This window comes from Gorilla gorilla, chromosome 11 (genome assembly GCF_029281585.2).
Source record: "Gorilla gorilla gorilla isolate KB3781 chromosome 11, NHGRI_mGorGor1-v2.1_pri, whole genome shotgun sequence".
NCBI lineage: Eukaryota > Metazoa > Chordata > Mammalia > Primates > Hominidae > Gorilla > Gorilla gorilla.
The window spans coordinates 137644819-137663873 of NC_073235.2; the positions used below are offsets into that span (position 1 = coordinate 137644819).

The 19055-nt window shown below is 50.9% G+C and overlaps 1 protein-coding gene across 1 annotated transcript in view; it reads left to right on the forward strand.

Annotated features, from left to right (window-relative positions):
• Positions 1-1136: 1136 nt before the first annotated feature.
• SH3BP4 (SH3 domain binding protein 4) overlaps positions 1137-19055 on the forward strand; it is a 104356-nt gene continuing 86437 nt past the window's right edge. Inside the window, exon 1 of the mRNA XM_004033400.5 lies at positions 1137-1323. The gene's annotated coding sequence lies outside the window, so the exon portion shown is untranslated. The remainder of the gene's footprint in view (positions 1324-19055) is intronic.

The following is a 19055-nucleotide window of genomic DNA, read 5'->3' on the forward strand; positions in this document are numbered from 1 at the left end:
ATAACATAGTGCTGCACGTCTCAAGCCACCTATAAAACAGGGACAATAACAGTATCTGCCTCGGGGTTAATGGTGAGGACTGACTGTGTGTGTCTCGCTCAGGACCAGGTGCAACAAATGTTGGCTTCTTCCCCGGCAAAGACCCGCGCTTTCTCCTGGGCTCCGGGTTCCCGGGGTGGGGGTGGGCGCAGTCCCGAGGGCCCCAGGCAGTGGCGCAGTGGTTAGACCCCAGCCTCTGGAGTCGGCCTCGGTTCAGATTCTGGTTCTACCCTTCTCCTGCTGTGGCGAACCAACCCTCCGAGCTCTAGTTTACTCGTGTGAAATGGACTAGCCAAAATTGGGATTTTTTTTTTTTTTTGGGATTAGATGTGTCGGTCCATAGACGTTGCTGGCCACATAGTTAAGTGGTGCGTTCACTCACTGGGCATTGATGGAGCGCCTACTACGTGCTAGGCCTGTTTTACGCGCCGGGGGCCCAGAGGCGCCCAGGTCAGACAAAGTGTAAACGATTCGGACCAGAGCCCTTCAATCTGCATTCCGCTTCGCAGGAAACTCTCCTCCTTTTATGATTTTCAGCCGGACTGCCTTCCCTGTTGTTAGTTTGTAACTTTCGCGCCGGCCCCCGCAGCCTCGCGCCTGCCTTCCCTCCACTGTCCTCGGCCAAGGTGTAGTAGTAAAGCGTCTCCGAACGCGGCGCGACCCTCGCCCACGCCCGCTCGCGGGGGGACCGCACCGCCCCAGGGGTCCTCGCTAGGGGTTCCCGGAGAAGGGGTGTGAGATGGGGGTGCGAGGGGGCACAGGAGCGCGGGCCAGCACCCAGACCTGCTCGGTACCGGGGACCCAGACCCGAAGATGCCGGGCGGCCAAGGCCCCGCTACCCTGGCCGGCTCCGGGCAGAGGAAGAAGAGGAGGCGCCCAGACTGGATACCCGCCGGGACCCGGAGCCGCGGCACCACCCCCAGCCCGCCCCACGCTCGCCAGCCTCAGACGGCCGCGCCCCGCCCCGCCCCTCTCCCGAAGCCCCGCCCCGGCGCGGGACCACCCCCTCCGCGGCCTCAGCTCCGGTCCCGGCCCCGCCCCCCGCGCCCCCGCCCCCGCCCCCGCCCCCGCCCCCGCCCCCGCCCCCGCCCCGGCTCGGGACCACCCTCCGCCCGCCGAGGCGGGGGCCCAGCGCGCCCGGCACTCTCGGCGGTCCGGGCCCCTCGCCACTACCGCCGCCGCCGCCGCCGTGAGTCCCGCGGAGCCGCGCGCGCCCCCGGCTGGGCCGAGCCGCTGGCCGACGAGCGGAGCCGCAGGAGCCGGCGGGGACGCCATGCGAGCCAGGTAGGCAGGCGGCGGCGGGGAGCGCCTCGGGCGGCAGGGCCCTGGGGGCCGGCGGGGGCGCGGGGTCGTGCTCGGGGGCTTTGCACTCCCTTGCGGGCGCAGATCCTGCCCCGGCGCCGATCGTGCCACCGCCGCCTGAGTTCGGGGCTGCGCGGGTGCCTGGGCGTGGGGCGGCTTCGGGGAAGCCTCGCGCGCCCCTCGCCGCTCCCCCGGGCGCTCGGGTCTCCCTGGTGCTGGTGGGCAGGGACCCGGCCCGGGGTTCCGGGCGCCGCGCCGGAGCCCTCCGCGTGCGCTCGGGCCGCCCCCCAACCCCGGCTCTGGCCACTTCCCGGCGGGCGGCCCTGCGGGGTGGCCTCCCTGGGCAACCGGACGCGTCCTCGGGCGCAAATCGGGGGGCGCGCTCGGCTCACGGGGGCCGTGGGGGCCACGGGAGGGCGTGGAGGGGTCGGGGCGCCCCCCTCGAGCGGCGCTGGGGAGGAGGGAAGGGCGCGCGGTCTCCGGTTAAACTTGTTGGTGACAATGCATATTTCAACTTCTTCGGAGATCCCTCCTGTGAGGATGAAATTGAAAACTCCGGTTTCTGGCTTGGCGATCGGGTGACCGAGCAGCCGCGAGGTGACAGCGCCGGCGGCCCGCGGGTGGGGACCGGCTGGGATAGAGGCGCGTTGTTCTCTGAGCGATGTTTACCGAGAAGCCCGCTCCGCGGCACGGGCGGGTGTCTGTTGGGACCCCAACCCTGGGTCCCGCGGCTCCTAGCCCGGGGCCTGCGGTGTAGACGGGGGTTGGGGACAGGCCCAGCTGACCCTGACCGGGTGTCGGGCGCCCAGAGATGCCGCGCGGGAGGAGCCGCGGGAGAGCCGCCGGACTCAGCGAGCAGAGGGTCGTGGAGCCTGATGGATCGATGAGATCTGAAAAAGAACACTGTGCGAGATTGTATTCCTGCTTATTCTTTCCAAGTTAGTAGGCAGATTGGAACTATAGAATTTATCCGTGATAATAATAAAGTTCGCATAACTTTTGTTCTGATTACAGAAACAATGTATGCTCAGGGCAGAAAGCTAGAGATAAAGAGAAATATAAACAGCAAACAGGAAACCATCCCCAATCCCACATTTTTTACCAGCCTTGTCACAGCCTGGCAGATTTGAACATTAAGTTAGAACTGGAGCCATTCTTGCCTAAACCAGAGAATCCCTGAATGCAGCCGCCCCTTCTCACCCTTGTGACCGTCTGTGAGCTCCAAAGTTTGGGTTTTTTCCTTGCTCCCTACCCGGGCAGAATCTCTGCTGACCACGAGTCCCCTTCCCAGTGGGCTGGGGGCTTTCCTTGAGATCCGTGGCCCAGATGAAATGATGGGAGAGGCCTGGATCCTCACCGCCCTCTGTGGTTTTGGTTCCTTGCCTTGTAAAAATGAAGGTAATGATTCTCAATCTGCTTCTCAGGCCACCATAAAAATTAATGGGTGGTTTGCAGAGCGTTTTGACATCCGTGGATGGACAGCGGCTGTACTTTAAGGCGCTGGGGAACATTCTACTGTTCCTCATTGCAGTGGTCATGCAGTGTAATAGGCTGCCTCTCACCTGGCCGTCCTGCCCAGGAAACAGACTCCAGGAATGTCCAGTGGAGCCCTGAGGACAATATTCCTGGTTCCTTGCTCAGTGCCCTCGGGACTCGGCCAAATCCCTCAGAGTGGGAAGCTTGGGAAGAGGCAGCGCTCTCCAATCCCCCTCCCCCACCTCTGCTTTCTGCATGTAGGCGGATTTCTTAAAGTAAGGGGGCAGTGATATTTAGGCGGGACCCCAGATTGCCCACTGCCTGATGTTTGTGGGTCTGTGGAATGCCCGGGCCGTGCTTATCCAAAAGAACAGTTAGTTCTGGGAGGACGCATAAACTGAACAAACCTGGCTTCCTAGAGATTTGTATGGCTCACTTGTTTACTGAATGAACAATGACCGGCTGCGGAGAAGCCCAGGACACTTCTGTGAGCTTTATTATTATTTTTTTCCTGTTGTCCCAAGACTACATTTTAGTGATCTTATAAAACAATAAATAAGAACCCATGCCATTTGTTAATTCTGGGTACCAAAGGCCCAGGTGGGGAGAGGTACTTCACAGCATGCCTTTTGTCCCCAAGCACCCACGCCACCCCCACAACAACAAAGTAATCAGGGTAGAAGATCCTCTTTCTGTAACCGTCTGTCGTTTGATAGTTTCATTTTTTAAATTGTCCTTTCCACCAGCACGTGGATCTGATCAGGGTCTGCCTAGTTGCAGATCACAGCTCAAGAGGGGGTTTTGGAAAGACCCAGAAAGTGGGCTGAAAAAATTGCTGATAAAGTATCCTTCACCGGGTGCCTTGTCTGTTAGTGTATTGTGCTCTTACTTTTCTCTGCGGAGGGAGGACCTTCCTGGATTTTCTCCCTTGCTCTTGTTTGCTAATCCGGCAGCCTGGAATTATTTCCCTCTGGGCTGCTTGAATAGACTTTCTTCTTATTCTAATGCTGGATTCTAGTCTGATCATAAGATATGCGAATGGTGAATGTGGTTTACGCCCTTGAATCCTGGGAGGTGTTCCTGGTTTTAAATCCTGGGATCCTGGCCAGTTAAGAGCCCTTGGCTCCCCTGAAATTGCGTGGGAGGTGTGTGTGCTTTCTCTTCCTGGGGAGCTTCTTACAGAGCCCTTGACCCAAACAAGGTTGAGAGCTCCAGAGTGCGGCCCTGGCAGACCTCGTCCCTGGTCCCTGGCTCCAGGCAGACCTCCCAGTTCCAGCCTTGTTTCAGGTACCAGCCTTGTTTTGACCGAGTAGGAGCTGCTGTTTACAACTGGCCAGCCATGTGGATTTCCCTTAGCTTTATTATTTTCAAATTCCACACCTAAATTGGGCTGTGTTGTGATTTTTCTTCTGAAAATTGGAGTCAGGCCCCTGGGACATTTCCTAAGGCCCTGGAGGTGGGCATCAGGTCTTCTCTGTTGCGAGATAGCCGCCTGACAACCAGGAATCCGAAAAGGTCACCGATCACTAAACAGAGTTCTCAGAGCACTCTCAGTGCGCGGGTCAGCTTTGCTCCTGGCCAGGAGCGAGCCTCAGGCCAAGCAACGTTTACACTCAGCTTCTGGGGAGCTGGGCTAGGTCTCTGGGCTCCCCAGCTATTTGCACGGAAGAAGCCTCACATTCTGCCACCACCCTGTGGAGCAGTGACAGAAAATCAATTCATCTAGCCCCCAAATACCCAGGGAACAATCCAGCTACTTGATTCAGTATCCTCCAGGAAGCCGAAACCAGCTCCTCGGTGGGCCCTGAGGGCGTCCGCGTGTTACATAACCCAGCACCTGATGCCACCGTGACCTCGCTAAAGGGAAAAAGTCTCAATAATCAGTCTTCAGAGGGCGAGGGAGTGCAGAATACGCTTTAGAAAGAGGCTGTGTGCCGTGTTTTAAGAAGGGTAAAATCCCATGTAGAACATCGCAGCCTCCCATCTTCCAGGTGAACAGTGCCTCCTGAAGTCATCAGGAAGCATGCGGATTTGAGGAAGTAGAACTGCTGTACGGAATTCCTCTAATTTAAGGTTTGGGGTATTTTGAGGGATGGAAATAGGTACCACTCGTTGAGGGCTTACCATATGCTAGGCTGCGTGTGTGCCCTTTTGAATCCTCACGAAAACTACCAGGGGTTTCATTTTACAGGGAAGCTACAAGAATTTAAGAAACTCCTCCCACCTTAGACTTTAATGAGTGCTTGAGTTGGGATTTGAACCTGGATCTGTCCAAGTCCAGAGCTCGTCATCACATCTCCCAGGGTGCTGAAATTAAAGAAACAAACGGCTCTCAGTCACACATTGGAGCCTGAAGATACAGGCATGCAAATAGCAGAGTGCCAGCCTTCCTCACACAATTAGAAAATAGCTTTTACTCTGAAGGTGATGAGATCTTTAAAACATGTGACGCTTTCTCAGCCTAAATGGAAGGCAGCCATTTTGCACCTCTGTTCGTGAAACCCTCACCCCGTCACCAGGGCGAAGCAAGGTTTATTTGGAAGATTGTGACTTTGAAGTTGGGATAACCCAGGATTTGGTACGACGTCTTTCCTTGTCCCGTGAAAAGAGGGTGTTTGGGCACATGGGGTCACTAGAATGAGATTAAGATTATAGGAAGGCGGTTAAGTAAATGAACAATAAGGGTTCCACCTTCCTCTTTACAATCAAATAAATGACATACTAATGAGATTATTCTTATCTGCGCAATAAAAGCTTATCTCAGGGGAGCTCTCTTTGCTGAAGCCTGTTAGCCCAACTCTTCTGTAGAGATTGAGAAGAATACTTCCTTTGAAAGGATTTTATGGTTCCAAGTTTTTATTAAATGTGCATAACTGAGGACAACCCTGCCTCTCTTTTTTTTTTTGAGTTGAGATTTCTCTGTTGCCCAGGCTGGAGTGCAGTGGCTCAATCATAGCTCACTGCAGCCTTCAACTCCTGGGCTCAAGCAATCCTTCTTCCTCAGCCTCCTGAGTAGCTGGAACTACAGGTGCACACCAGCACGCCCGGGTAGTTTTTTTTTTTTAATTCTTGTAGAAATGGGGTCTCGCTATGTTGTCCAGGCTGGTCTTGAACTCGTGGTTTCAAGTGATCCTCCAGCCTTGGTCTCCCAAAGCACTGGGCTTACAGGTGTGAGGTATGTTGCCCTGCCCTTGCCCCATTTTTATGAGCAGGCAGGAAGCTTTTCTAGCCCCTCCAATGTAGGAGGTCCCTGAGCTCATAGTGTGCCGGTAAACCTGCTCTCTGAGGAGAAAGCAGAGCTTCGATTGCAGTATCTGCCAATGTGACGTAAATATTCCCACCATGGCTAATTTCTTTTTCTTTTCTTTTTTTTTTTTTTTTGAGTCTCACTCTGTCACCCAGGCTGGCTGGAGTGCAGTGGTGCAATCTTGGCTCACTGCAACCTCCACCTCCCAGATTCAAGCTGTTCTCCTACCTCAGCCTCCTGAGTAGCTGGGACAACAGGCATGCGCCACCACGCCCAGGAAGTTTTTGTATTTTTAGTAGAGACCGGCTTCCCCATGTTGGCTAGGCTGGTCTTGAACTCCTGACCTCAGGTGATCGGCCCACCTTGGCCTCCCAAAGTGCTGGGATTACAGATGCGAGCCACCATGCCCAGCCTGATTTCAAACTGCCAGTTTGGGCTGGGAACATTACTAAATAGTTAACAATCTGTGTGAGCCAAGAAGAGCTGGGTCCTGCTCACCATTCATTGCACTGAGCCCACCCACACGACACCCCTGCTTCCCCTTCCGTCACCCCCATCACTTTAATGGAAGAAATTGTGGCTTCACTTCTGCTTGGTCCATGTCTGCCTAGGAGCAGTACTGAAAAAAGGATTTGGGTACTACTGAGTAACCGAATTTGGCCAGCAAGAGTAGAAGGCTTCAAAACTCAGGCTGCATTTTAAAATCACCCGGGGGGCTTAAAAAAACAACAATCTATGTTCCAGGCCCATCCCCAGTTGAATCAGAATGTCTGGGTGTGGGGCCAGACGTCTGTAGATTTGGAAAGCTTCCCGGGTGACTGTAATGTATATCCACGTTGAACACCAGGGATGTGGTGATGAATTTGTTCAAGAAGAAAGTTGAGGGGGTGCAATTTGGGGCAGGGCGTGGCAGACCCTGTATTTGAGCCCAAGGAGGTGAGATCTCCCTTGCAGAGCAGGGAATGTTTTTCCTTGAAGCCTCGTAGAGGGTGAGGAAGTGCTGGGCTAGGAGGGGCAGGCGGAGCCCATCTTCCCCCCAACAGTTCTGTCCTCCTCCAGGGGCACGTGTCCTATACTGATGAGGTCCACATACTTGTTTGGCTTTGGTTGCTTCTGCTGGTCTAGAAAGGAAAAGAGTCTTCCTTCCAGGAAGTCAGGGGGTCAGGATGAAGCCAGGCAGACCCCCTGGGTGGGTGTGATGAGCTGTTCTCAGATATTAAAGCAGAGGGGCTTACTGGGACCACCCAGATGAAGGAAAGAGAAACCCTACTGCTTAAGGACCATAGCCGAACACTTCGTAAGAGTCCTTGAGCTTGGGTGCACACATAAGCTGATTATTTTTTCTCCATCATAATTACCAGTAAAATTATTTTAAAATGTGAGAGCTTTCTTTGGAGGCAGTAAGCATGTGGGAGGGAAAAGTCATTCAACTTCAGAGCCAGCCATGGTGAGCGGGGCTGGGACTGGGGAGAGGCACACGAGGCCCCTGGGGTGCAGGATTCAAGGAGGTGCTCGCCCTGAGGGGGTGTCTGGGGAAGGGTCTGTCCTGCTGGCCAGAAGAGGGCTGCTTGAGAGAGGGCGGTCCTGGGCTCACTTCCTTAGAGTTGGGCAGTGAATGTGGAAGAGCTCATACATGGGAACCTAGAGCGAAGAGCAGGGGCCAGGATCACACTGCTGGATCACCCCCGGAAGGGGCAGGAAGGCTAAGGGGGAGCCAGTGGAGGAGCAGCTGGGATGGGAGAACAAGTGCCCTGCGGGGCCCTGAAGTCAAGGAGGAGAAAGATGGGGGTAGCGGGAGAGGGGGTTGAGAGCTCAAAGGAGACGGGACAGTTCTGGGTCTATCATGTGCAGAGGATTTATGAACGGGAGGACTGGAACCCTGTCACTGTGGTAGTGGAGAAACTCCTATAATAGAAGAAATAGCGCAGAGTGGCGGCCACGCAGAAGAACGTTGGTGATAAAAGAAATTGGACTGTATTTGATGGTGTGGAGACAGGGCAGGAGGGAGCCAGGGTTGGGTCAGAGGGACTGGGATTCTAGCAGGGGCGGAAAATTCTCCTTGGGGTACCCGTGCAGTGGGGAGTGGCCGCAGGTGCTGAGAGGGAAGCATTGGGTGTGAATAGCTGATCACCAGGAGCAGCTGGTTAAAAGACCTTCCCCAAATGCTTTTTCAGATCATAACATCTGCAACTTTTTCCCACTAGCCTTTGTGGAGGGCTGGCTGGGGGGCCCATTTGTCCTTAAGACACAGTTCAGTGGACTCACTTGCTCTTCCAGGCCCAGTTCACACTCCCTTCTCAGACACACCTGAGTGATCGTGCCCCTGGGTCTGCGGTGTCCTAGCTTTCTTACCTGTCTGTTGTCCCCCTAGGCAGGGTGCTGCTTGGGGGCGGTTGCATTTTATTATCTCTGCATCCTCCATACACAGGAGCCCCTCAGACACCATGCCCAGTGCATGAAGGAGCTGGCAGAGAGAGAGAGAGAGAGAGCCTGGGCACGGTGAAAACTTAGGGTGGTGACTTCATACAGCCATGTAGTGACAACTCCAATATTCTCTTCTTGACATCTTGGCAGTAAAACTTACAATATATGATAGAAGTAATTCCTCCCTATGAATAATAAACAGCTTACTTATAAATACTGTCAAGTGGCCGTCCCCGTAGTTCTATGCAATTTAATTTTTAATTCAGGTAGGTTTACCTTGCCTTTGTTTACCCATTTTCTACTGTTGCCCTTTGTAAGAGGATATGATTTTTTTTTTTTTTTTTTTTTTTTGAGACGGAATCTCACTCTTGCCCACACTAGAGTGCAATGGCACGATCTCGGCTGATTGCAACCTCTGCCTCTTGGGTTCAAGTGATTCTCCTGCCTCAGTCCCCCAAGTAGCTGGGATTATAGGCGCATGCCACCATGCCTGGCTAATTTTTGTGTTTTTAGTAGAGATGGGGTTTTACCATGTTGGCCAGGCTGGTCTTGAACTCCTGACCTCAGTTTATCTGCCCACCTCGGCCTCCCAAAGTGCTGGGATTACAGGCATGAGCCACCTTGCCCGGCGAGGATTTGGTTTTTTAATAGCTTTAAGATTAAGAGATAAATGGAGTATTATTAAAATGCATGTACATTTAAGCATTTTTAAATCCTCCTAACAATCATAGTTGATGTACAAGTGCCGTCAAATATTTGTATGTGTCCTGGGCATAAATGGGCAATAAGGTTACTGTGTTCAGATCTAACTGAAAAGAATGATTGGAGCTGATGTAACACTTATACATAATTCATGTAGAATGCTAGGCCCAGGGCCTATGCCCCATTGCAAAGTGGTGAATACAGATATGGTTGTGGTTCTTCCTGCTGTGGTCTGGTCTCACGTTTCCTTACCCCTGTCCCAAATATCCCCTCGAGAAAGTTGGGTTTTTGTTTTTATCTCGTGGTTTGGGGAATCGATATTTCAAATGTTTGTAAGAGGAATGCTCTGTTCCGGTTCAGTACAGAGCAGCAGCCATTGGTTCTCTCCTTTACAGTGTGGGACTAGGACATCAACACAATTTTGAATTTTCGTCTCATTTCAGGCCTGTGTGAGGGGGTGCTGACTCTGGGTGACATCAGGAGATCAGGCACTGGCTAGTCATCACAAACAGAATCCCAAGAGTTCACTTAGTGCCCATTTTAGCTTATATGTGTATCTTATTGGAGCCACCTGTGATTTTCAGAACTGCTGAATTGGGGGAAAGCAGACGCTACTGTTTGGGGCCACATGCACACACACTTGAAATGCTCAGTTGCACTGTGTAATGTAGGATTTTTCCGTGGTTTTGGATTCTTCCCATTTTTGTTGGCCTTTTCCCTGTGTTATGCACTGAGACACTTCTGTACACAGCTGTTTCTTCGAAATCAATCAAATATGAAACAGCCTGATTTGCAAAACTGAAAGGTGTTGCATGGAGGAAGATCCTTGGTAAGAATTACATGGCTCACGTATCATGTTCTTCTTACATTGTTTTTTGTTTCCCAGCCATTGTCAGGGAACAATAGCTGGAATGACGTTTTCACAGACCGCAATATGAGAAGTTCCTTTTTCCAGTGGCAGCTCCATGGCTCTTTGTTGGGACCTGGTTCATTGCGGGGACATCACAGTGGGAAAGAGCAGGGGGTGTCTCAGCCCCACACACCTGTCTGTGTCCGAATATTTGGCTTCTCTTCCTGTTATGACCTCGGTCACGTTTTTGGACATCTTTGAGGCTCAGCCTTCTGATCTCTAAAATGATGACTATCGTACTTCGCTCCTGGAGTTGGGCAGTTTAAACGAGATCACACTCAATGCCACTGTACTGCTAGCTGTGGATTTGGCTGCATCATTGTCCCTGTGGTTTTTGTTTGTTTGTTTGTTTTTGAGATGGAGTTTTGCTCTGTCGCCCAGGCTGGAGTGCAGTGGTGCGATCTTGGCTCACTGAAATCTCCACCCACTGAGTTCAGGTGATTCTCCTGCTTCAGCCTCCCAAGTAGCTGGGATTACAAGTGTGCGCCACCATGCCCAGCTAATTTTTGTATTTTTAGTAGAGACGGGGTTTTACCATGTTGGCCAGGCTGGTCTCGAACTTCCAACCTCAGGTGATCCACCTGCCACAGCCTCCCCGGGTGCTGGGATTCCAGGTGTGAGCCACTGCGCCCGGCCCCCATGTTGGTTTTGAGCCCCGTGCTTGTCAGCGTGCAGTTCTTCATGCCTTGCTTCTTTTGTCTTGTGTACATGTACCATAGTTTATTCTTAGATACTGAGTTAATAGAATTTCTGTGATGTTCCAGCATCTGAGTTGAACAGAGTGTAAGGGTTTGATATTCTTTTGATGCTCAACTTGACCTTTAAAAAGCTCGTAGGTGTGGACCAGGGGCTTGATGCAGTCCTAAGTGTCTAAATAAGGTTTAGGGCTCATCCATGCCGACTTTGCCCAGTTCCTGAAGTTCCTGGAGGAAGTAGGGTGGTGGGGGTGGGGGTGAGGAGGGGGATGTGTTTGATGAGGCTACAGGTCCCTAGACCTGGGGTGGAGTGTGGCTCTGGCAGGTAGCATAGAAGGACCAGCAGCAAGTGCTGGAGGCCCCTGTGCCTTTGTTTGCAAGAGGTCTTTACCTGCCCTGACTTCTTGGGTGGGGTGGGGAGGTGATAAGCATCTTTTGTTCACTGTAAGTACTTTATAGACATATGAGTTGTTTTCAGAATTGTTCCTTGTGATTTTCTTTCAGCTTTTGGTTTTTTTGGAGACAGTCTCTCCCTCTCTCACCCAGACTGGAGTGCAGTGGCCCAATGTCAGCTCACCACAACCTCCGCCTCCCAGGTTCAAGCGATTCTTGTGCCTCAGCCTCCCTAGTAGCTGGGATTAGAGGTGCATGCTACCAGGCTCGGGTAATTTTTGTATTTGTAGTAGAGATGGGGGTTTCACTGTGTTGGCCAGGCTGATCTTGAACTCCTGACCTCAAGTGATCTGCCCGCCTTGGCCTCCCAAAGTGCTGGGATTACAGGTGTGAGCTACTGTGCCTGGCCTCTTCTTTTCAAAAAAAAAAAATAATAATAAAAAAAACTTTTCTGCTTATGTATTTTAAATTACTGAATAAATTACATGTTCGTACATGTTTGTTTTAGAAACACTAGAAAATGTAAAAAGAAAAAAAATCACATCAGTGGAATTCTACCACCCATGATGACCACTCTGGACACTTTCATATGCGTCTTTCAGATATTTTCACTTGAAGTATAGAGCTTCCAAACAAAAACAGGCTGAGACAGTGAGTGGTCTTGCCTGTGTACCTGGTACATAGCAATTTTTCAATAAGTATTTATTGAATGAATACTATGCTTTTTTTTTTTTTGAGACTTTTTAGGCTGGAGTGCAGTGATGTAATCTCAGCTGACTGCAACCTCCACCTCCTAGGTTCAAGCGATTCTCCCGCCTCAGCCTCCCTAGTAGCTGGGATTACAGGCACTTGCCAGTAATTTTAATATTTTAGTAGAGACACAGTTTATACTAATTTTAATATTTTAGTAGAGACACAGTTTCACCACGTTGGCCAGGCTGGTCTCAAACTCCTGATCCCAAGCAATCCATCTGCCTCAACCTCCCAAAGTGCTGGGATTACAGGCGTGAGCCACCACTCCCAGCAATACTGTGCTTTTAAAAACAGCTTTTTATCTAAAATTGTTGACATATTTTCAGATCAATAAATACAGATTTACATCCTCATTTTTCATGTCAGGTTTGTATAGGTACAGTACCCTGTTTGTTTAACAAGTGTTTATGAATAGATACTTCCCAGTTATTCTGAAATTATAAACAACACTGCAATGAACATCTTTGATATATAGATTTTTCCATGCATGTTAAGTTTCTCATTTGAATGAATCTTTTACTTTTATTGTGCTTAAAATCTATGAAGAACTTGTAATTATATTAATTGTTGGGTGACTGTATAATTACTATACAGAAAAGCACCTCAAAAGGGAGTGACGTTGGGAAGAGTTCCAGAATCTGTTGTATAAAACTTGGTGAACTTTAAGAGCAGCCATACTTGTTCCCATCCTTTTTTGGGGAAGGCTTTCTGTTTCTCCAGATCCTGAAGTGCTTTGCGTCCTGCGCTTTTGGAGTAGGAGGGTGGGTCAACAGAGTAATGTTGATGCCTTAAGCGCATACTTCAGTTTCAGGATGCACACATACATGCCAGCTTCAGAAGCATTAACATCTGGGAGTAACTGTATATTCTAGAGTCCAGGAGGTGTTTCTGTTGGGAGGTCTTCAGGGCCCACTCCCTCCTAGAAGGGGATGAGTGATGGTTTTCATGCATTCAGCTTCGGAACTGTTGTTGTAAGCTTCTCCAGGGTCATGTCGTCATGGGTGTCCAGAGTGATTTTGTGGCTGTGTCACTTGATCAGCTGTGACAAGACGGACTGCAGTTGGATCTGGCATCTGGTAAAAGCACAGACTTGGTTTTCAGGACCTCTGGGTTCACTAAGGGGAGAGTTTGTCATGCCTCCTGCTGATTGCAAGACTGTAATTTGGATCTTTGACTGCGGTCTGGTGTCGCAAGCCTTCTTTCTGGCAACAGAGGAAAACTAATTTATGGGCGGAATATTTTTTGGCCTGTCTCCTGTAGTTTTGCACAGGGGCCTGGCTGCCTCCTCAGGTCTTGGCACCGCAGTATTTGTGAGTCATCCACCTATAGGTAACATGAGGCAGCACTTTGGGGCTTCGTGAAACCCCAGCTAGGGGGATAAGGGACTGGCCAGCATTCCCAGCATGCCCTAGGGGCTGCTTAGAAGCAGGAAACTGTCCATGAGTTCTGGTTTTTTGTTCTGAGTGTGGAGGACACCTTCAGGAGGCTGGGGAGGGGCCCTGACATCAAGCCTGAGAGCTGACCCCTTTTCTAACTCTCTGGGACATGGTCCTGGCTCTTTCCCTCTTCTTGTTCACGCTTTAATGCCTTTTAATTCCTTGACTCACTGCTGAGCCCCTCTGCATTCCGGGTGGGGGAGATAAATGGGGAGCCCACCAGATGCAGCATATGCCCACAGGGAGTTCACTGCCCAGCAGGGGAGAAGGGGCATTCAAGTGCACCAGGGGAAAGGTCAGGGTTCATGAGGTTGTACTGGGGGTCAGGACAGGATCCCTAAAGAAGCCCCACTAAGTAGGGGGGCCTGAAAAATGAGCAGGCCAGGAAGTGCATGGTGATTTAGGGGGGCAGTGGACTGGTGGGTTCTGGGCATGGTGGCTTGGTGAGTCCAAGGAACCAAAAGAGGGCCATAGTGAGACCCCCTTCCCAAGAGCACGTGGGAGGGATTCCGGGGCAGGTGGCTGGATAGGACAGGTCCTTCTGCACTTCCCTCGCTTTGAACTTGTATCTAAGGGCACCGAGAAGACGCGATTAGATGTGTAAGCGTGACTTGAAAGGGGCCGGGTGACCTGCCTGGGGTTCCCTGGCACAGGGGGTGACCCATCCATCATCGAGGCCTGGCAGGGAGGCTACCCTGTGCACCACATCCTGTTCCAGACCCCCGTCTTCACAGCCCTGGCACTACGTGTAGCAGAGTCGGTCTCCCAGCCTGGTGCTCCCGTGACCCACATGTGGTACTTCTCCCTCCCGGCCTGCTGTGAGATTCTTATAAAATTGTCTCCTGATTAATCACCCTGTACAGCTTTTAAAAGTTACTTTTATTACCCAAAACAACACTTCAGAAACTAAGCTGACGGTTGAATCACTGAAGGAGTCGCAGCATTCTTTCATCCCAGAGAGAAAAAAGGTAATGAAGAAGAGGAGACTGTCCAGTGAAAACCACGTGAGAGGCACCCAGCATCAATGCACCTCTCTCTGGTCAGCTGAGTCCTTGAACTCCTCGGCAGTTCCCCCTCAGGGAAGGTCAGCGGACAGGCTGTGTCCTGGCTTTAATTGTCAGTTTGTGAAACTCACCAGGCTGGGTAGTCAGACTCCTGACAGCCACTGCCTCTGCACCCCGGTGAGCTGCTGAGTTTACTGGCCATCCGGAGAGACTTCTGTATTGAACCCACATTAACCTGGCTAATCCCATCTCTTCTGTGAAAACTTGAATACAACCTTTTGCAATAGGAAAACCGGCTGTCCTCAACTGGCTCAGAGGAAAACCATTAGTTTTTCAGGGTGAAAAGGAAATAGTGAAAAGCTGGGAGATGATGTCATAAACACTGATTTTTTTGTCATTAGTCAAATTGTCTAGAAATTGGCTGCTTGCTAAATTGGGAGTGGGATCGTTATTCTGGGAAGATGGGGGTTATTTTCATGAGCAAGAAGATGGGTAAAATGGCAGTGATTTCCACAGCGAACCTGTGTTGGAGGGCTGCGACTAACAGGTGAGTAACATTCGGGACAAAATTCTGATTTACTGCTCAGCCGATGATTGCCAATTAAGCATGATGGGAAAAACTTGCGCTTGTGTGACTTCGAATGTCAGGTTGTTTGTGGCTGTCCTCTTGTGCTACTAGGAATTACAAATAGGCAATGCAGTAGAGCTTGCAAATGGGGTCTGGAAGGGAATGTACAAAAATAACAATTGTTGTTTGGGTTGAGATTTGGCCTGGCGAGGTTGAGGATGGTCATCTCCTGCTCACTACACCTGACCCCTCCCATTGTCTTTAAGGAAACAAAATAAACTTCGGGAGAAAGAGGAGAAAGAGGCTGGGCACGGTGGCTCACACCTGTAATCCCAACACTTTGGGAGGCCGAGGCAGGTGGATCACTTGAGGTCAGGAGTTCCAGACCAGCCTGGCCAACATGGTGAATGCCCATCTTTACTAAAAATACAAAATTAACCGGGCCTGGCCTGTAATCCCAGCTACTTGGGAGGCTAAGGCAGGAGAATCGCTTGAGCCCAGGAGGTCGAAGTTGCAGTGAGCCGAGATTGCGCCACTGCACTCCAGCCTGGGCAACCAGAGCGAAACTCCGTTTAAAAAAATGGTAATTAAAAAAAGAGGAGAACGGGAGGTGGTGGGTAACATTTGTAGAGCAGCTACAGGCAGTCACTGTGCTAGGTTATTTCACTTTCTTAATCCTCAGGAAACTCAGTGGAGTAAATGGTTTTGTTTCCATTTTATGATGAAACTAAAGCCAAGAGGATAATTAATGTGTCCGTGAACATAGCAAGTATCTGAAATACCATGCAGTAAATCTTGTGTGTGGCACTTAGGTCTGGATATTAACCGAGGGGAACTGGAGACACAAGGCACCGGCATGTTGATTTTAATTTTCTGCAAACTCTATTTCACATTCTGCATTTGAGGATGCCTGTGACTTGGACACCATTTTGACTCTCTGATATTCCTTTGAATTATAAGGGTCTTTTGAAACTTTGGAAATAGTTATTTTCATTGGCGGCAAATGGTCCTGGTGTCAAACTAATGTGAACATTGCCTGTCTGGCAGAAAATGTAAAAAAAGCTTTGCTTAATTAAGGTAACATTATTCTTGATAGTAGAAATATTAAAAATACATAATCCTGCTTCGCTAACTAATCACATTTATGTATTCCCTCTTTCTGATTCTTGTTTGGTGTTCATGCATAACACATATATTATGCTTACAGTAATAATAGTAATAGAATAGGGCTGCATGCCATCCTGTGTTTTCAGTGCTTTACAACCTTACAACCATAGGAGGGGAGGGACTCTTACTGTCTCTGTTTAACAGATCGGGAAACTGAGGAACCATGGGGTTTAGGGACTTGTGTGAGCTGGGAAGTGCAGAAGCCAGGAGTTAAGTCCAGGCTGTCTCAACTGTGATACTGTTCTCCCCTACACGGGGGGCCAGGTCTCAATTCCAGGGTGAACAAGGTGCTTAACCGGGACCAGACTGGGGAGCAGGATGGGGCTGTGTTGTGGGAGGTAGGGAACCTGAGGTCGCAGATGACGTGTGAGGGTGGGCGGGAGGTTCCCAGGTGGGTAATCAGGAGGATGAGTTCAGACCTACAGCAGGAGCCACTCCTTGGAGGATGAGGGGAAGGCCCTAACACCAAGAGGGTGTGGAGCCGCGGTCTCACCACTACACCCTGACACATGGGCTCCCCATCTTCCCTGCCTGCTTGGAGTCTCCTGCAGCAGTCCTCGACCTTCCAGCCCTGCAGCTTCTGCTGCAGCCTTGCACTTCCCTAAGTGGTATTGGAGCTGCGCTCATTGCACAAGGAATTATTCTCATGGCTCCATATCCGTGTCAGGTTACCTCCTTCCCGTGCCTCCCTGGCTCCCTGGGTCCTTGGTTCTTGGTGCTCACCTCTGCACAGACAGGTGTCACTGAAGCCCCTCACCCAGTGACCCGGTGATGCTGAGTCCTGCTTTGGGAGGTGTGGCACAGGGGCAGCCACAGTGGACCCTTGGTGGAGAGGATCAGAGCCAGGATCCCTGCCACCCTGAGTGGCGGATGCTGCAGAGACAACTCTTTATACCTGAGAAGCTTGCCCTCAGGTATCTGTACTTTGTGGGGCTTCTCTGATTGGCCGTTGTGTGTTCATCTTAGAGTTAGTGCAGGACGGGAAGCTCCCACCCAGATGGTGAAGGCACCTGCTGGGTTTCCTGCCACCTGTGGAGAAGCCCGCTCCTTCCCTTGCTCAGGTGAGGGCGACCACACCCAGGTCCACCTGGTTCCACCAACCAGTCCGTAGCTGATGGAATGAAGGGAGCAGCTGGGCTGTAGCCAGGTGGTTAGCGATCTGGTCAGCTCGGTGGTAGCAATGATAATAGATGGAGTGGTCTAGGTTTTCCCCTTTGGAAATCTGAACTCTACTCAGGGAATATTTGTTAGTAGCAACATCAGTAGACTCATGAGGTGGGGACTGGGGGCTTGTGTTTCCATGAGGGGCTGCAGAAACATGGCCACCTGATGCCCAGTGAGTTTGTAGAACCGGATGGACCCTGGGGTGTTCTCCGTGTACCTTCTAAGGAGTCTTTAACTCAACAGAGTTGTTCTTTTTTTTTTTCAAGTTGTTTACTCTTATTTTCTAGTTACCTTCTAGAATTATTGCATTGGGGCCAGGTGGTGTCTAGTACAGTTTTTTACTTTGGAGAATTTATTGAAATTTTCTTTGGCTGAGAATGCCTTCAGTGTTTGTGGTTATTCCTTGGATACTTGCAAATCGATTGTATTTTCTCTGGGACACGGGGTTTCAGATAGATCAGTTAAATGAAGCTTGATTATATCGTATTTCACGTCGCATGCCATGTGTCTTGTCTGTTGGACTGTCAGGTCTCAAGAGACGGGCTTGGGTTTCCCTGTGTGGCTGCTGCCTTGCCCCTTCCCCGATCCACACTCACGGCTTTTACCATATGTTTTAGTCGTTCTTTCGGCATAATTGGATGTTTCCGTTGCTTTGCAATTTTACCAGTAGAGAAATCCTGTGTGTGTGTATTTCATACTTTTCCTGATACCCTTTTATTGCCTCCCTTTCTAGGTCATTTCATTGTGGTTTTATTTTATGCAAACAGTGTGCAAGTGATTCTTTCTGCCGGTTTTCATATTTGGTGTTGTAACTCACACAGTTGATCACTGCCCTCTTCTTTGAAGATGCTGTCTTCTAGAGCTCTTTCTTCCTTTATGATTTGGAAGTGAGACCAGCCACCCTGGTTCCAGGCGACTTTGCTGTTAGCTTTAGAAAGGAGAGCATTCAAGCTAGTCCTAGCCCAGGGCTACTTCCCCCAGGGCGCCTCTTCCCCGTAGCCACAGGGGAGCTTTCATTTGAGAGGTTCTAATTTTGTGTTGTTGAAGTTGCCAGTCTTGTTAGGCAGACTGACAGCTTAGGCTATCTCACTTACTGGCTTTTTGCAGAATTTTGTGGGTGGTTTTGGTTTTGTACGTTCAGTGCTCTGATGTGCGGGTGGCTTTGGGGAACGGTAGAGTCTGGGTCTATGCTCCTTCCTCATGGTCAGAGTCCCCTCCCCTGAAGTTTGGAAGTTGCATGTCATCACGTGCAGCCCTGGGACGTCCCAGTGTGTGCTGGCTCTGAGTAAGTGGCTCTGTGACCCTGACCTCTGACTGGGAGGCCACCCTTGTTCCTCCTGCCCATTCATTCATTGATTCGCTCAGCAGACACGCACAGGCTGCCTTCAGCGCCAGTTGTCGCCTTCCAGCTATTCCAAGGACTGAAAACACAGATCTGATCGTGCCTCTTCCTGGCCTGCAGACTTCCAAGGGCTTCGTGGTTCTACAGAAGAAGCCTCTGCTTCTTCTCCACACAGCACACGGACTTTTTTCTCCACACAGCACACGGAGCCTGGCAGGCTGAACTTGGAGGGTTTTATCCCGAGCCTGCTCCTGCCCTGCCTCCTCTGGTGGGCCCCTAGGATGCCTGTGGGTCCCCTCAGGGAAGCGTGTGTGTACCCCAGCCTTTCCCTTACTGCCTCTGCCCAGCGGGACCTTCCTTCTCAGCTTTCAGGCTGAGACACGTGCGTGCGCGTGCGCGTGCGCGCACACACACACACCCTCTTTCTCTGTCT